This window comes from Dipodomys ordii, unplaced genomic scaffold (genome assembly GCF_000151885.1).
Source record: "Dipodomys ordii isolate 6190 unplaced genomic scaffold, Dord_2.0 Scaffold26, whole genome shotgun sequence".
In the NCBI taxonomy this organism is placed as follows: Eukaryota; Metazoa; Chordata; class Mammalia; order Rodentia; family Heteromyidae; genus Dipodomys; species Dipodomys ordii.
In genome coordinates this window covers 5,475,743-5,493,648 of record NW_012267242.1, presented here as the reverse complement: position 1 = coordinate 5,493,648, position 17,906 = coordinate 5,475,743, and positions in this window count along the sequence as shown.

The following is a 17,906-nucleotide window of genomic DNA, read 5'->3' as shown; positions in this document are numbered from 1 at the left end:
CAAGGTAGAGAAGCAGCAGCAGGTGACTAGTACAGCAGTCCTTGGGGACATGACTAAGATTTTCATGCAAATACATTTAGTGATTAAAATATATAATATATATGTGTATATGTATATGTGTATGTATATATATATATATATATATATATATATATATATATGAAGGAGAGGAAGGAAAACTAAGCAGATGGCAGAGCAATTGCTGCTTCATTTTTAGAAAAAAAGTATTTGGCCATGCAAAATGATGACCTCTAGAGTTCCCTCAAGGTTAGTAGAATCCAGAAACACAACAATAACAACCACAATAACAACAACAAAATGATCCTGTAACAATTTGGGTCTGTCTCTCAGCTGACCCACAGACTCATTTGTACCTTTATGTGGTGGAGAAAAGTATTGTTGATTATAAAATATAATTTAGTCTCCTGTTCTTATTATAAGCTCTTTAGCATATAAAATCATTCCTATCTAAACAGTATGTCTATTTCCATATCTATATGAAAGATGCCCTTAGTAGCAACTTGTACAGATACTCCTTTAACTTAAATTTACTGAAATATGTAGTCCAAATGTAAAATAGTACCTGTGTGCCAGTGGCTCATGCCTGTAATCCTAGCTACTCAGGCAGCTGAGATCTGTGGATCACAGTTTCAAAGCCAGCCCAGGCAAGAAAGACTATGAGACTCTTATTCCAATAAACCACTCAGAAAACTGGAAGTATCACTGTGGCTTAAAGTAGTAGAGTGCTTGCTAGCCTTGAGCCAAAAGAGCTCAATGACAGAGCCCAGGCCCTGAGTTCAAGTCCCATGACCAACAAGAAAAAGAAAAATTGAAAAACAAAACAAAACAAATATAAAATTGTAAAGGATCTGTTTCATTACAGAAAACAATTCTGTCTAGGTCATTCATGTTTAAACAGAAAACTTCAAAACTTGGGGAGACAGTAACATCATGTTGCTGCAGTGTGTTCCCCTTGTGGGCGAAGGGAAGGTGGTCACATCTCTGATCTCAATTCCAGGCTGGGAGAGCCAGATCTGGGTCTGTGTGCCAGTGTGCACTGCTGCCCAGTTAAGTGGAAGCAGTGGCTGTTCCTTGTAGAAATTCCCTGCCAGCAGCAGCTCTGCAGGACACTCTTAAAGAGCTCTTGAGAGGCCAAGTGTTTTGGTGTTATCAAGAGGGGCTCATTATACCCAGGGAATCAATTTAGAATGACTTTAATGGGATTGGGAGTCAAACTGCCGTATACCCCTATGACAAAGAGAATTTCAAGTACCCTGTATTTATTATGCCTTTCTCTTTTTAATTATGTCTATCTTTAATATTCTACTGTTAGCTCCTTTAACGTGTTTTTTTCCTTTCCCATGTTTTTTTGGCACTTTTATGATTTGCAGTTCCATTTTAAATGGGCGCATGTCATAATGTCATCTAATTCTACTGAGGGAGGGAAAAAAAAGTTCCTGTTTCCGGTGGCTCTTGGCCAAGCTATACTATTACTTGTGATTCTGAAATTTTTTTTTCTCTTTCACAGATTATATGTAGCCTGAGCAATATAAAGTAAAAGATAGTTTCCAATTTGTAAAAGGAATTTTATGCTTCCTTTTGCTATCTCCTTGAAAGCCTGGCTGATGGGTGTCACAACCAAATCCCTAATGCCTAAAACTGTGTCTGGCTCATTGAATATGCTTGGTGAATGTTGGTTGAATAAACGAATATATAAATAAATGGTATTAGCATTCAACTTATTTTGATCGTTATACTAAGGTCATGATCAACTGATTAAAGTGTGAGAGGATTTGGCAATTTGGGGGTCTAGGGAATGTGTAACATGGTAAAATGAAATCAAAGTCTAAATATCATCACCTTTTAGTTATTCCTTGACTCATTTTTTCATTGATTTGTCCATTCAACTATCAAAGTAAGACCCCAAAATATGTGCAAATTATTTTGAACATTCTTGTTTCTTTATCTTGCCTGCTTTTCCCCAATTCTTCTCTGAATGGCCTGTGGTCTTACAAATCTTACTCCTTCCCCTTCTCTCATCTCCTTTCTTTTCATTTCTTGTTTTCTTTTCTTCTTATTGTTTCTATTTTCTCTGTATATGCTTCCCATATGATCTTTCAAACAATTATGTCACCTCCTTACTGACCTCTTTCTTCGCCTTTCCCTTGCTACAGTCATATGAGAAATCATTCCAAACTCTTCTCCTTTATTTCAAAACCATGCTCAGATTTGTTTATGAATCCTATTGATCGTGCTGGTTCCTACAGTCCTAACTATTTAGGAGGCTGAGATCAGAGGATATTGGTTTAAAACCAGCCTTGGCAGGAAAGCCAATGAGACTTTTGCCAGTGAACCACCAAAAAGCCAGAAATGGAGCTACAGCTTTGAAAAAGAAAAGAAAAGAAAAGAAAGAAACAAAGGAAGAAAGAGAGAAAGAAAGAAAGGGAGAAAGGAAGAGAAAGAAGAAAAGTTCAGTGGCAGCACCTAGGCCCTGAGTTTAAGCCCTAGGAATTAGCACACACACAAAATAAATAAACAAAAGAGAAAAAATACAAAAACATTGATTAGATTGTTATTAGGTAGGTTCATGCCTGTGCTGGAGACATGGCTCTAGGTTTAAACTCCAGTACCACAACATATAATATTCTGCTGTCTTTTTTAATGTACTATGTTATTTTTTTGGTTCTTTTGTATGTTCTTCCCCTATGATATAACTCCTGTTGTCACTGTATTTGATTCTGGTGTCTTGCATTTTGTATATATATTTTTTCTAATTTGGGGAGGGGAAGGGAAATAACAAAATGCTAAACAAGGATACAGGTTGATCCGTTGTAACAATGAGATGTACAAGACACTATGCTGACTAATCTCTAAACTAAACTAAAACTTTAATTAAAAAAAACCCTCTTGAAAAACTAAGTTTCTCTGCATTACCTACATTTCGTATCCTGGCATTGAGTGGAGATGCCAGTCCTCTCTGCATTCCTTTTCTTCTATGCTTTAAATGCAGAGGGAACAGTGGCAGTAAAGAAAATAAAGTGAATGGAATTAGGCTCCAAGAATGGCTTACCACAGAACCAAAAGGATAGAACAAAATCAGCTCATGAAATAGAGGAAATGCTGTAAGCCATTCTTAAAATTCTGACCTCACTTGTTTACTCAGATTGTGAGACTCAGGGCTCTCTGTTAGTGACTAAGGATTTGACAGTGAATAAGACTCAGCTCCTACCCGAAGAAGACAGTATTCCCCAGGAGTGTCCTGAGTGATTTGCAGGGCAATGAGAACAGCATCCAACCTAGAACTTGTTAGGATCCATTGGGATAGAGTCCTTATTAAAGAAGTGACCGTTAAGCTGAGTCCAGTAGAATAATTTAAGAGCAGTATATGGTGTCATACACCAATTCAAGACTGGAACTGGAAGCATGCTCATGACAGGAGGGATAGAAAGAGGGGAAAATCACAAAGGTTTTCCTGGCTGTGCTAAGGAATATGGGGCCTGTTCTGAAGGCCAGTGTGGAGTCACTGGAGGGGATTGAATAGTTAAGTGACATTTTGGGGAGATACATGGGTACTAATTGGAGAAAGGGCAAAGTCAAAGACAGGAAGAGCCAGGAGGCTGGTGCAGAAATCTAACCAAGTAGAGGGTAGCAGTAGCCTTCGCAAAAGTGGTGGTGGTGTTGCTGGAAATAAGTGAGGAATTCAAGGCATTTGAAGGGAACAGATGGACAGGCCATGCTGAATATTGGATGTAAGAGAGGGAGGGGTTGGGGTCAACTATGGCATTGGGTCTCCTGGGTTCTAAGGAAGGGCACAACTTCTGAGGAGTCAGCTCAGTTGCCTTTGATTTTAAAGTGCAGTGTAGTGTTCCTAAAAGCTTCTGATCGACATCCCTGAAGACTAATGCCATCTTCTGTTTCATCACAGTGAAGGGGTAGGCAGGCTTGTTAAGGTGTAGCTGGTCTGTTTGCAGAAATACTGCACAGCAGAACATTACCACAAATCACAGGCTGTCGAGGAGTTATAGCTTAACTCTTTATCTGTTGGCAGATTTCAAGCTAACATATATTTCTTTGTCTCCTTATGAATATGTCTGGTCAGCATGCTTCTACTGTGATGTGTGTGCACGTGTTGTTCATAGGTGTGTGCATCCACATGCCCACATGCAGAGACTTCCAGAGTTCATGTTCTGGGTGGGGGGGTCTCCCTTTATTCCCCTGAGATATTGGTGGTACTTATAAAGAAGCAAACTAGGATCTAAAGAAAAAAAAAACCACAAACATATCTTCCATAAAAGCAAGCGAAATATTAGCTATTGGTTTCTTTCACTGCTTTATGTCTAGACTGGATTTGAACTGGTGACTTCAAAACAAGTAACTCCTTAGCTCATTACTAGTCCCTCTGAGATAATATAATCTATTTGAAGTATTCAATCTAAGTAGCCTACTATAGGTAATATAGTTAGCCAGCTCAGAGATATACGTACATTTAAGAACTCTCAGAAATCCACTTACATATTAAAAAAAAAATCTCTGTAAGGAGTAAAATGCGAATGAAAGCGATGATTCATTTTATTACAGCAATTAAAACAGTAGCTCCTGTTTTCATCAATCATATTCATGATATGAAAATACATCGTAGCAAAAGTGATGTTTACCTGGAGATAAAATTTAAAATATAAGGCAGATAAAATTCTGGCTTTGGGGAGGAAGTGACTGAAAACCTGCCGTAGGTTATAATTCAGGCAGAACCTCATCATTATGGACCAGGAGCTGGAGTGAGATCATTGTGGAACGGGAGCCAGAGTGAGCGCAATCTCTACCCAATATATTTTTTTTGAGGCACAAATGTAGCCAGGAATGAGTCATTCAACAGGGTACCTCAGAGGTGGAGGGTCTTGGATATAAATGGGCAAGACTGCGGTACAGGAAAACCCATCACCTTAACCTTGGATCTGTCCTCATCTCCCGGTGAGTTCAAAGATAGCAACTTTTCTGACTTTGGACTGTGTCTTAGGCCACATCTTATACTGCAGGATACTTCAGGTGATGCAGAGATGGCTTTTAAATCTTCTATCCCTGCTCCTAAACTCCAGATGATATAGCCTTTCCTTCTTGGATTTCACACAACTTATGTGAAAATGGAATGAGATGTGATTACTTGCATGTGGGCTTTCTTTAAAGTGTTCCCTTAAGAATGGGCAAGGGAAGTGAGAACTGGAGACTTTGGTTCTACCAGTAAATATAGAAGGAGGAAGAGGAGGAGGAGGAGAGAAAAAAGGGAAGAATGGCTTTCCCTCATGATTCTGTTTCTTCAGTATGTTTGGGTCAGTACTGGGTATTAGGAAAAGATGTGGAACTTAAGAGGAATATAGGTCCAGCTTCCTGGAGCTAATGATACGTACTACGTTGCAGAGTTGTTTTAAATGAATAAAATCATTCATGTACTCATTCATTCATCCATTAGCTCTTCATTGAATTTTTGCTAGTTGTGAAAGATCCAAGATTGAACAATGAAGATGAAGTTCCTACTTTCATGGAATTTATATCTTGGCTGATAGAACTAGACCTAATAAAATTGGACAAATAAATATATGAAATCACATTGAGTGGTAATAAAACATGGTAAGAAGTGAGAGGAACCTATGGAGATAATATTTGGAGGTGGTAGTTAGGTGAAGCCTTCTGATACAGGAGTGACAGGGTATGAATGAAGAAGACGAACAGGAAATATCTAGCACGGTGTTTGGCACAAAGCACTTCATCACGGGTAACTAATAATTACTATCATCATCATCCTTGATACTGTGGTGAATCTTAAGCCTGGGTACCTTTGTAAATTATTGGAGCCTATGAAGTATTATTATAGGGAGTTTGGTTTAGAGCACATTTATAATACTAATTTATATTTGTAAGAGATAAAGAATTTTTGTTTTCATTTGCAGTTTTAAGCTTAGAGATAGCTAATCAGGTTTAAAACCATGTGTTTCATGTAGTTTAAATGTCTTACAATATTTTCCCTTTCACTACAATAATTAAATGTTTCTTGATTACCTATTTTCAGTCCGGAAGGCACTACACTGAGCACTGGAGAATAAAATCATACAATACAGTCTTTGCCCTTGGGAAGCTTAGAATCATTTTCCCTGATAATTTGGGACTCTTTCAATATTGGTTTTAATAGAACTTGCAAGGGGGATTTATATGCTGACAAGGCTCTGAGAGTTCAGAGAAACAAGTTGCATTTGAGTGTTAACTTTGATGTTTGTTTAGTTTTATAAAATATGTAAGAGGCTTTTCCATTAGTGAATAAGACTTCCAAAAAGCTTTCAGAATCTCATGTCACGAGTAGTTAAATATCACCGAAGAAGAGTCACAAAGACTGACGGCTGGGAAGCTTAAGCACAGTCTGTGGTTTGGATGTGCGGTCAAAGTGAAGCCCCCATTCCCATCTTAATTGAGGTCATACAGGTCCAACTGATTCATTTGGTCTAAAAAGTCCAGACTACCTGTGAATCCAAACTCCACTTGGCAGCTCTCTTCTATTCTTTGGCCTATGTAAGCAGCATATCACACCCCGACTGGGAAAGTTTAGGGACAAGAATCAGAGTCTGGGCCTATTGGAGTAATGGGAGGAAGTGGAACCTGAGCCAAGTGAGAGGGAGATATATATATATATATATATATATATACATATATATATATATATGTATGTATGTATGTATATATGGTGATATATACACATATGCATATATATGTATATACATATTTATACATACACACACACATATATATGTATGTATATATGGTGATATATGCACATATGCATATATATGTATATACATATTTATACATATATATATATGGTGTGTTTAGTAGCAAAAGCAAAGTACAAGTGGAAATTACTTTCTAGAGGCAATCCCTGCTATTTTCAGGCTTATACTTCAGGACCAGCCAAGACACCTCCTTAGTGACCTCTGACTTTCTCTAACATAACCATGATTTATTACATTCTACTTTTCTTCCCCATTGTTCCCTCCCCTCTCCTTTCCTCTCCTTCCTGTCTACATTTCTCTATTAGGTATATATTGATGTATTCATTGTTCATCTCCCCAGAGCTGTGTAAGCCTCATGAAGGCAGGACTTTTTCTTGCTCAACATTTTCCCTATATTTGGAGTATGGTCACTGTGACTATTTGCTGAATTAATGACTTATTAATGATGGATGGTAACAGAAACAACAGAACTTTAATGTTTTCTAGAGCCATGGATCCATTGGTGGAACACCTACCTAACAAGGTTCTGACTTTTTTTTTTTTGTCGGTCAGTCGTGGGGCTTGAACTCTGGGCCTGAGCGCTGTCCCTCAGCTCTTCAGCTTGAGGCGAGCACTCTTCCACTCGAGCCACAGTGCCACTTCCGGTTTTCTAGTGGCTTATTGGAGATAAGAGTCTCACGGACTTTTCCTGCCCTGGCTGGCTTTGAACTGATTCCTCAAATCTCAGCCTCCTGAGTAGCTAGGATGACAGGCGTGAGCCACTGGCGCCCAGCAAAGGTTCTGACTTTAAACCCTAGTACCACCAAAACCCTTAGGTTCAGGAGAGCTTAATAGAAGATAATAAGAGAACCCTGTGGAACCGGGGAAGGCTTTGACATTTTTGACTTTTGGCTTCTCGCTGAGTAGTTTATTGGAGATAAGAGTTTCACAAGTTTTCCTGCCTGGGGCTGGCTTCATACCCCGATTCTCAGATCTCAGCCTCTTGATTAGTTTAGGATTACAGATGTGGGTTAGGCTGTAAAAGCTCTGTGTTGAGTTTTCTTGATTAGTGTTATCCTGGAAAGTATAGTTTCATTTAGTGGCTGGTCATTTTAATCTGAGAAACAATGATGCATTAGATAAATGGCAATTTGTTTTTGAATACTGATATACTCATATCTAATGCTTAGTTTGGCCTTATTACAAATTAACCACTCCCCAATTTTAGACAAGTAATTAAATACAAATAGTCATTTGTATAAACAAGAAAGACTCTAACACATCTTCTACATCTCATTATAAAAGTATGATTAATATAATGACAATTAAAGGCCTCCAACCTTAATAATCCATTCTAGTGGGATTGAAAACTTGAGACATTCTAAAAATGTTTAAATCTTTCTTTTTTTATTTACTTAATTAACTAATTAATTTTTTTGTTGGTCGTGGGGCTTGACCTCCGGGCTTGGGCACTGTCCCTGAGTGATCTAGCTCAAGGTTAGTGTTCTAACACTTAAGCCACAGTGCCATTTCTGGTTTTCTGGTGGTTTATTAGAGCTAAGAGTCTCAGGACTTTCCTGCCTGGGCTGGCTTTGAACTGCGATCTTCAGATCTGAGTAGCTAGGATCACAGGCGTGAGCCACTAGTTCCCAGCTTCTTTTTTTTTTTTTTCATCCAGGATTTTTTTTTTTCAATTTTCCTATAAGAATCAAACTCAAACTCAGTACCTAATGCTTTTGTTCATTGGCTGGAGCTCTACCACCTGAGCCACATCTCCAATTCCCTCAAGATTTTTTTCCCCTTGGAGGTTTCACTATCATAGCCTATATTGTGCATTTCCACAGAAATGAACCCCAAGACAAAGATTCAAGGACAAGGAGTCTATTCAGGGGGATAGCTCAGTAGAAAAGTAAGACGGGGTGGGAAGGCAGCCAAATGAAAGGTAGATGCATCGCATACATTGCCACTGTGAATAACTGGAGCTCAGTACTATTGGGAAGCTCTGGAAGATTTGACCAGAGGGTGAAGGAGATGGAATTAATATTCACACATGAACTCTTCTTTCACTCGGTGGTTGGGACTGCAATAGGGGTTGGTGTCCTGACATATTTCAACTGCTGAACATATCACCATGGTGAAAGGAGAATGCCTTTTGGTTCAGAGTTCTGGGTTGATGACACTTGAGCCAGCCTTCACTACACTGGTAAGGGTGAAAGGATGTGGCTGAGACATGGCGACCTTTGTATCATGAGAATATCTTGACTAACTGTCCTCAACTTAAATTCATACAGGAAAATAGGGTCCGCACAAAACGAACGCAGTCGGCCTTTCCCTGCAAGCCTTTCTGAAATTAATTTTTTCCCTCCTAGGAATAAGTAGGATGGTAATGGGTTCACTTCTCTCAGATTCCAAAATATAGCACTGGGAAGAAATGTCTCAACAAGGGCAGGAAAATGGGCCATGATGGCTCTCCATGAGAAGATCTTTGGTGGTCCTGTGTTGGCTCATCTATATATTGATGGTTTCCCTCTGAACTGGACTATGCATGGATGCTACCTCTTGTTAGCTGTGTTGGAACAAGGATAAATTACACTTCAAATTATACCTGCAAAATTAGGTACAACACTGATTTTTTTTTGTTCAGAATGAGAAAGGAAGTCACAATTATTTTAAAATTTAACAATGCTTACCCATATCATAACACTTAGCACTCCAGAAAGATAACAAAATTCCAGTTAACTTTCTCCTGCTCCCCTTTAATACATTTTTTTCTGTCTTTTTTTTAATGTGTGACATTTCCTTTGACTTCCTTTTCATATGACAAGATACATTTTGTAATCTCATTTTCTTTAGAGAAAATGGGTAATTGAGTCTTTCCTCTAGCATGTTGATTGAAACATTTTTTTTAATTATTGATGGCTTTGAAGAAGCTTCTTTCAGTTATATTACTCATTATTGGCACAATGATGTAAATTTGTAGAATTGCTGTCAATGTTTATGAAAATTCTATGAACCTCTTCTACCTATGTATAAACTGTGAGATTAGAAGAATTTTCTGGATTGGGTTTTCAAACCGTCTTTTTTTCTGTGACATTCATTTGTTACTATGACTCCAAAGGATTTGTTTAATATTTCTGCTTGATCTGTGGTTCTGCATTCATAACTATTACTGGTAGTTGATAGAATGAGAAGAGAATTTCTATAACTTATTTTTCCAAGGGGTGACTAATGATAATTTAGCTATGTGTGGAAGGGGGTATGAGCCATATAAATGTGAACTATTAAACTCAAGTTAAACATCATGGACAGCCCAACTTAGCCAAATTCCAAGATTGCTGATGACCACTCTTAGATTAGTTAAGGAAAAGCCAGAGATCAATTGTGACTAAAGTATCTTGCTTTAGAAAATGCCAGAGAAAGGTATAGCCATGTGTATTGAGAGCCATGGGCAATTGAGCGGGACCTCTGTAATGAAGGGAGCTCAAGTTAGGTTTCCTAAAGCTTCACAGTCAATGTAACAGCCTACTGCTTGGTTTCTGGAAACTAGTATTAAGTCTTGGTCCCATTAACATCCTGTCTAGAAGATCTTCCAGCTTGCAAGGACTGAGGTACATTTGTATAGCTTTGCTTAGAGCTTTGATTTCCATTTCTCATCTTCCTCTCTGTAGCCAATGGCATCTTTCTTGGCAAGCTCTTCTTATCCAACCTGATTCTTCTGGGTGAAGTTGGAGGTTAATATTATCTCAGATGTTTACCTGTGAGAACTTTGTTACCACCTATCTTTCATCTCCTACCCACGGTCCTGGCTAGTTGGTAAATAGCATTAGATGCATGACTTTTAAACAAGCTTTGACACTGTTTCCTTCTATAATAGAGAAGAAGCCAACATCATCCCATTTAGTTGCTATGCAAAAGCAACCCCTTAATGAAAAATGGCAGGCAAGCACATATGATTTACATGAAGGATACAGGCATGAAAACTGATGGCTTGGCTATTATAGGGAGATACAAAGCCACTGACTCTGGTTTAATCACTGGAAAAATAACCTTGTCTTAAAATGTTTAGAGAAACTTTGCTTCCAACCTGTTTCTTCTCCAGCCTGGTCTGAAGGTGACATTTCCAGAGTAATTCTCTGAATTTTATTGGTCAGTCTCTTCCGGTGTATGGAAGTTCTTACAGGAGGCACACGTGCTGGTTTTGTGAAAATAGCTTTGGGATTTGGACCCGCCATAAAGGGGGTTCCACACTGGTGAACTCCACCACACACTGAAACAGGATCCTCATTTTTGCCTATGAGGAAGCCCTTGCAATAACAAGACATAATGGTTCCATACACCGGTGATTTGTATGAAATTATTCTTGAGTTTATTGTTTAATAAAGAACCTTCAAAAATAGCAAGTAAAAAATGTCATTGATGTCACAGATGAGAAAGCTACATATATGTATTAATGGGGTTCATTTACTGGTTTATGGACCCCAACTTCTCCTGGGACTCTACCACGCCAAGTGCATACCACAGACCCCCTTTCAATTTGAAGGGAAATGCAGATTAGCTCCCCAGGGTCTGAATAGCCTAGGATTATGCAAATAATTCTCCAGCGCATTCAGTATGGGTTCTTGTGCTGTCATATACAGCCGATAAAATTTTGGAGTGGCGGGCCTCTCAAGGATTCTTTTTCAGCAGTGTTGATTTGTTGCATTTTTGCCGAATAGACATTTTCACACACACCTGGGCCACCCTCATTGCATGAAGAATCCTTGGAAACATTTCTTCTAGTCAGCACTTTCCCGTTATAGGAATGGTTAAATTTATCAAGTTTCATTCCCCAAACAGATGTTTGTTTAAGCCAAAACATTGTGAAAAGCATCCATATTGAAGGTACTACAGAAACAAATACAAATACTTGTAAGTGAAATACGTATGCTACTTAAGACTTTGCCAAATAAAACGTTGGTGTTTAGGAAGTATTTTGCACGAAGTTAGTGACGCTACTACTATCAGCTGGTGTGGGACAGTAATTCCCTACATACATATGGATGTAGCTTGGAGATTAGAAGTCTTAAAGTGATCATAAGGATTTATTTTAAGCTCTTGGTTCTTCAAAAAAAAACCAATAGAGAGAGAAAGAAAGAAAGGGAGAGAGAGAAGAGTGTATTCCTGACAGATACTCAGAGAAACCTGGACATCGTTCTTGCTGCTTTTGTTTCAGGAAACAAAGCATGAGTTTTGCTTGAGTCTTCCACAGTTGAAGCTCTAAATGCAGTCTTGTTCTTTGGTTATTTATAACTCTGGCCTCCACCTTCCCTCCCTTCTTATCTCTCCACCACTCCCCCAGCACCCATGACCCTATATTTAGATCTGAGCATCATCATCTTTGACCACAGCAAGGTTGTTGCCTCTGAGAAGGATGACAGGATCTGGGGTTATTCTGCCAAATGGAAGATGTATCCATTTGGGACATTTTCACCTTCTGAGAGATTAGATTTTCTCAATGTTAGAAACCCAATTAGTAGGTGTAGACTTTTTAAATGACATTTTTATAATAACCTGGTACATATTGCAAAAATCCACCACTGCCATTGCATATTACCAAGTTTGGGGGACTAGATGCTTATTGTTAATATACACATGCATACTTGTGTTCTCACTTGCTTTTTTTTTCTCTCTCCATCTATCCATAAGACAAAGGAATCGCTCATATTTGGGTCAACCAAAAAGTTTAGTTTAACAACAGCAACTAAATACTAATCCAGAAACAACTTTGAAACCTGCTTTTGAAAAGGCAAATGAGTATTTGAAGAAGTTATCAGGAAATGAACAGGGGGAACATATACATACAAAGGCATAGTATTTCATATAATTCTAATAATAGCTAAAGCATGAATATCCAACTATAGTTTACAAATTATTTCACATAATCTCTACATTGCATGTCAAGTATCTTTAATATTCTCACTTCCCAGATTAGTAAACTGAGGTTTAGAGAGTTAGGTAAGCATTTCAAGGTCATTGTGCCAGTAAAATTTCAAACTCAGATGATCTGGCTGTGGAACTAGAGCTGTAACAATTAATTTAACCTACAAGCATTGCTTGTAGGTATAATATTCGGACGACTCACCCTTGTTGTATATAAAGATAAAATTGTTGATGGTTGTGGTTCATCCCTGTAGGCGGCTGAAATATCTAGTGCCTGTGATGCCACTTCCTTTATGCTCATTCAACTCAACATCTTGATTCAGAATTTAACAGGTAGCCTGTAGAGTTCTGTTCTCCCAAGGTTCTGGCTGCTTTGAAAGCCTGACAGTCTAGGATGGAAGAGATGAAATTTCGAAGATAAAGCATTGGTTTTTAAGTAAGGAATTCTTTGACTATCTACTAATCCATTCTAATAGATTAATGTTCTTTCATCTTGCTTTCCCTTGAAAGTGCTTCTTAAATGCACAATCACAAGAAATTGCCCTTGTCACTTGTAGAGAGCATTCTATGTGTATGTGGGAGTGTGTGTCTGGCTGGGCCTGTGGCCTCTGCATGGGTCCTTACAGGAGAAAAAAAGCAAAGAATAAGAGAAAAGCCCTCAGGTCCTGATCCATCTAGAACAAATAACTTTTGGTTTATCTTTTTGATCCTAAAAACAAAATGAAGTACATTCTTCTTAGAAAAGATCTACCTTCTACTTGTGTGCCTCTAAACAAGGAAATCCAGAATTGGAGTATTTGAATCCAAAAAGTTTTATTTTTTTCTTATTTCCATATTTTTCTTTGCTTAAATTGCCGTTGGGGACAGCTAAGCGGTTACAGGATATCAATGTGTTTTGGTTTTGTTTTATGTTTGTTTGTTTGTTTTTGTGGGGTGTTTTTGCAATTAAAAAATCACCCACTTTTTTAAGGGGCTAAAAAATAGCCATGGTATTTGGGGGAAAGAGATTTTCTCTAGGAGGGAGGAGAAAAATATGGAGAATAATGAATTCATCAAGCTGAAAATTCACGGGGCAGCCAAGCGCTCAGGCTTCAATACATGGCAAATGGAAAGAGAGCTCCCATTACTGGAGAGATGCACAGACACAGCCCCGCTAATCGCTTGGTCATGCTTGGGAGACACTAAGTCATCACAGGCCATGACATGGTGAGAACAGGGTGCCAGGGGTTTGTTGTAAGAAAAAATTGTTTATTTAACATCCATAACCAGCAGCACTCTCTTCTTCGACCCTCATCCTCAGATGACAAGTCTTGGTTGGAAAAATGTGTGTGTGTGTGTGTGTGTGTGTGTGTGTGTGTGTGTGCGTGTTTAACTCTTTATGTTCAACAACATTGAAAATCATATAGAAAGTAGAATGGTAGAGTGTCTATTTGAGCCAAGACATTAATTTGTTTATTGCCTTTGTTTTCTCTTGCATATATGTTATATATATGCATATATGTATATATGTAGTATACAATAATAACTGGTAGCACTCATTGAGGAATTGTTTTATGCTAGGTGCTGTTTTAAGTTATTTGTATGCATTCATTCATTGGTTCTTCATGGCAGTACTATGAAATAATTTCCCCTATTTTATAGATGGTAAGTATAGCTTGTCCAAGATCCTAGAGCTAATGAATAGTAGAGTTGAGTCTGATCCCGTGATTGTCTGATTCCACAACCTATGAGAGCATTACACCCTTTGGGAAATCCAGTGAGGCCAAAGGACAAATTAACAATGGAGTCAAAGAGTGGCATTACCATTCTTTCAAAAATATGTGTTGACTCTTATGCTTATGGTAGAGTACAAAGGCAGAAAGACACATAACCCTCACTCAGGTAGATTTTTTTTTCCTTTTCTGTGATGGAAAGATGCATTGAGACAGAGAATGGCGTGAAGGAAAAGATACCCCTATTTCAAGAAGTTACTTTCACACATGCGGCTACAAAAACAGCAACTACCTGTACAAAACCTTTGTAGGCTCCCAATAAAGAGCATAATCAGAATACGAATGGTAAACCATTGCTTGAGATTTTGTGGACAAATAATAGTTTCTGTACAGATAAGCAGAAAGGTATTCCAGGGTGGGAGAAGAACATATGTTAAAGGCACTTTCTGGAACTATAAATGACTGTTTCTATATTGCTTAGGCAATATAGAATGAGGGTGAGTGGAGAGAGAAGAGAGAGCCTGTGTTGTTCAGTTAACAGGTAGAGTTGTGATGGAGTGATGTGCCTTGCCATGGGCTATGCATTCATTTGGAGAAGAAGGGATACTGTTTAAAGAATTCAGTGCTTTGTGGTGGTCCACATTGAACTTAGGGACATGACACCTTGGGGAATGGATTGAAGGGACTAGGAAGTAGCCAGCACCAGAGATTATTGCAATAGTCCTGGATGAACTCATCTAGCAGCTATGAAATTAGAGAGGTCTGAGAAGTCAAGCATTATTAGATATGTGGAACAGAGAAAGAGGATCATTCTTTAGAAAATTAAGGCTTAAATTCTGCTTTTGAAACAAAACCAGTAAGTAATAATAGCATTAATGTGGATGAAGAATATTGAAAAAGAACTGGTACTGCAGTTAAAAATTGGTTTTTGTCATCTTTGGAGTTCTTCTGGGACATCCTGCTAGATCTGTCAGGGAAACTAGTGGACACATATGACTCAGACTTAAGCACCAGGCCTGTGGTTGACTAAGTATTAAAAATATACATGAGGTCATACCTAGCTAGTAATACTCAAGGTTATCATTCTAAGCCTGTGCCATAGTACAAAGGCAAATATTACTAGTCCATGAATTCACAATGAGGCACAACAAGGAGGATTTAGTAGACCATAGATGGGGTTATTCAATGAGCTTTGTGAAAGAAGGGATTTAAGAACTAGAAAATTAGGATTTCCATTGCGTAGACAAGAAAGAAAGGAGAGAGAACAGTTTTGTATAAGAATCCTCAGGTTTAGCAATGTGATGGCTTAAAAACTTCCCCTGAGAGGTGTCTGTTTCATATACTTCATCGTGTGGTTCTAGAGATTTTGGTGCTTAAAGAATTCCTTTAAAAAGAGCTAACAGCTCAGTGAAATCTGCATTTTCTTATTAAATCATTATTAAGCTCTTTTTATTTTGTATGTGAAGTTGGCCAGCTGACTGGCTATGTAATGTGTTGATGAGAATTTGCTTCAAAAAATCAAATTTGTTTCCATACCAATTATGAAACCTATATCATAACCATTACTGATGGTGCCAGTCCCAGTACTAAGTGCTTTGCATTTAATTTTCATAATTCTCCTAGGAGATAGGGGTTATTATTGTTGCTTTTCACAGATGCAGAAATGTAGGCAAAGAATCTGAGTGATTTATCATGTGGCTAGTAAGTGGCTGATCCCAGATATTGAGAATTGCTTTTCTCTTCTCTTTTTCCATTGAGATATTGTCTTTCTGATGACATGGCCAGAAGATTCAAGAATGAATCCTTGCCATGACAAGGATTTCTACCTCTTAAGAACCCCAAGGGTCATTTGTGAACTAGACACTGAGCAGAAAGTATAGATTAGGGTAAATGGTATGTGTGTGTGTGTGAGAGAGAGAGAGAGAGAGAGAGAGAGAAAGAGAGAGAGAGAGAGAGGTTGTGGCTGATTGATACCAAATGTTAAATAACTTTTTTTGGTCAGATGAGAGTTGAAAGATGTTTCTTGTTCCTTCTGGCCAGTCATTGCACATATTAACAGCTTTTTTTTTTTAAACAAAAGAAAGGTCTACAGCGAATATTCGCATCACAGGAAGACACCAAGCCAGGGGGGGGGTGAGGGAGGAAGAGTGAGAGAGAGAGAGAGAGAGAGAGAGAGAGAGACAGAGACAGAGACAGAGACAGACAGAGACAGACAGAGACAGAGAGACAGAGAGAGACAGAGATAGAGATAGAGAGACAGAGAAAATGTATATGAGATGAGTGAGGTGGGGTTGGGAACTAGAGGGGCTTTTCAGTGTCCAAAATCAAGCCCCTCTACATTACATGGCTACATGGGCATTTCAGACCGCTGTTCAGGGGAAAAAGAAAACCAAAGGGAATAGGATGGGAAAGAGTATGAAGTGCACTTCTTTTGGGGGTGGGTGGGTGGGTCTCAGAGCTTGAATTCTGAGCCTGGGCACTGTCCTTGATCCTCTTTTTGATCCTCTTTTTGTTCCAGGCTAGTGCTGTACTACTTGAGCCACACCACCACTTCCAGATTTTTCTGAGTACTTTATAGGAGATAAGAGTTTCAGGGACTTTCCTGCCCTAGTTGGCTTTGAATCAGGATCCTGGGATCGCAGCCTCCTGAGTAGATAGGGTTGGTTACAGGTGTGAGCCGCTGGTGTCTGGGTTATTTATTTTTTTTTTAAGACTGGTTGGCTTGCTATTTAGATGGAGTATCCAAAAGAGGAAAGGTCCTGGTCAACTGACAGGTGGCCAGCATGGCTTTTAACTCTGGGTAGAGCTTCTCTCTATGTTTTTGAGAAAAGGTGAGCTTTTGAGAAAAGGAGGTGGAGAGGAGGGGACACTAAAGGGACATTAAATACTTGTACCGAGATGACTCATTTTGCTTGGTCATTGATGAGACATTCAGAAGCTCCACACAGAGCATTAATGGTACAGAGGCACTGGATAGGTCAAAAGATCAAAAGAGATATCGGACACCCTTTTTGCAGGTTGAGACTACAAATTGATGAGACCTTCTTGTTTCTGATGGAGTAAGAGGTAAAACATTGGATTCAATTATATTTTATTTCCTGTCTGAAAAGTTAGGCAATTTGCCTTCCAATGCCACTTTGACACCATCTGTATACTCTAACCAGGGTCTGGCATGTTTGTCTGTCAGGTCAATATAAATACTAAATATTTTTGGCTTTGGTGGTCATACAATCCATGCGTCAGAAGTATTTAACTCTGATACGGTGGCCCCAAAGTAGTCTTGGTTAAAGTGCGAGAGTGTGGTTGTGCTCCAGCAAACCTTATTTGTACGAGCAGGCAGAGATTGGCCCAGTGGTAGAACACTTTTCTAGAATCAATGAAAAAAATAAAACTGGTGGAGGTGGCAGAGTAGAAGTTAGATGAGAAAGATGTGGCCTACCACAGTATTTGCCACGTATTTTTAGAAGAAGGAAGAAGAAGAAAAAGAGGAAGAAGAAGAAGAAGAAGAAGAAGAAGAAGAAGA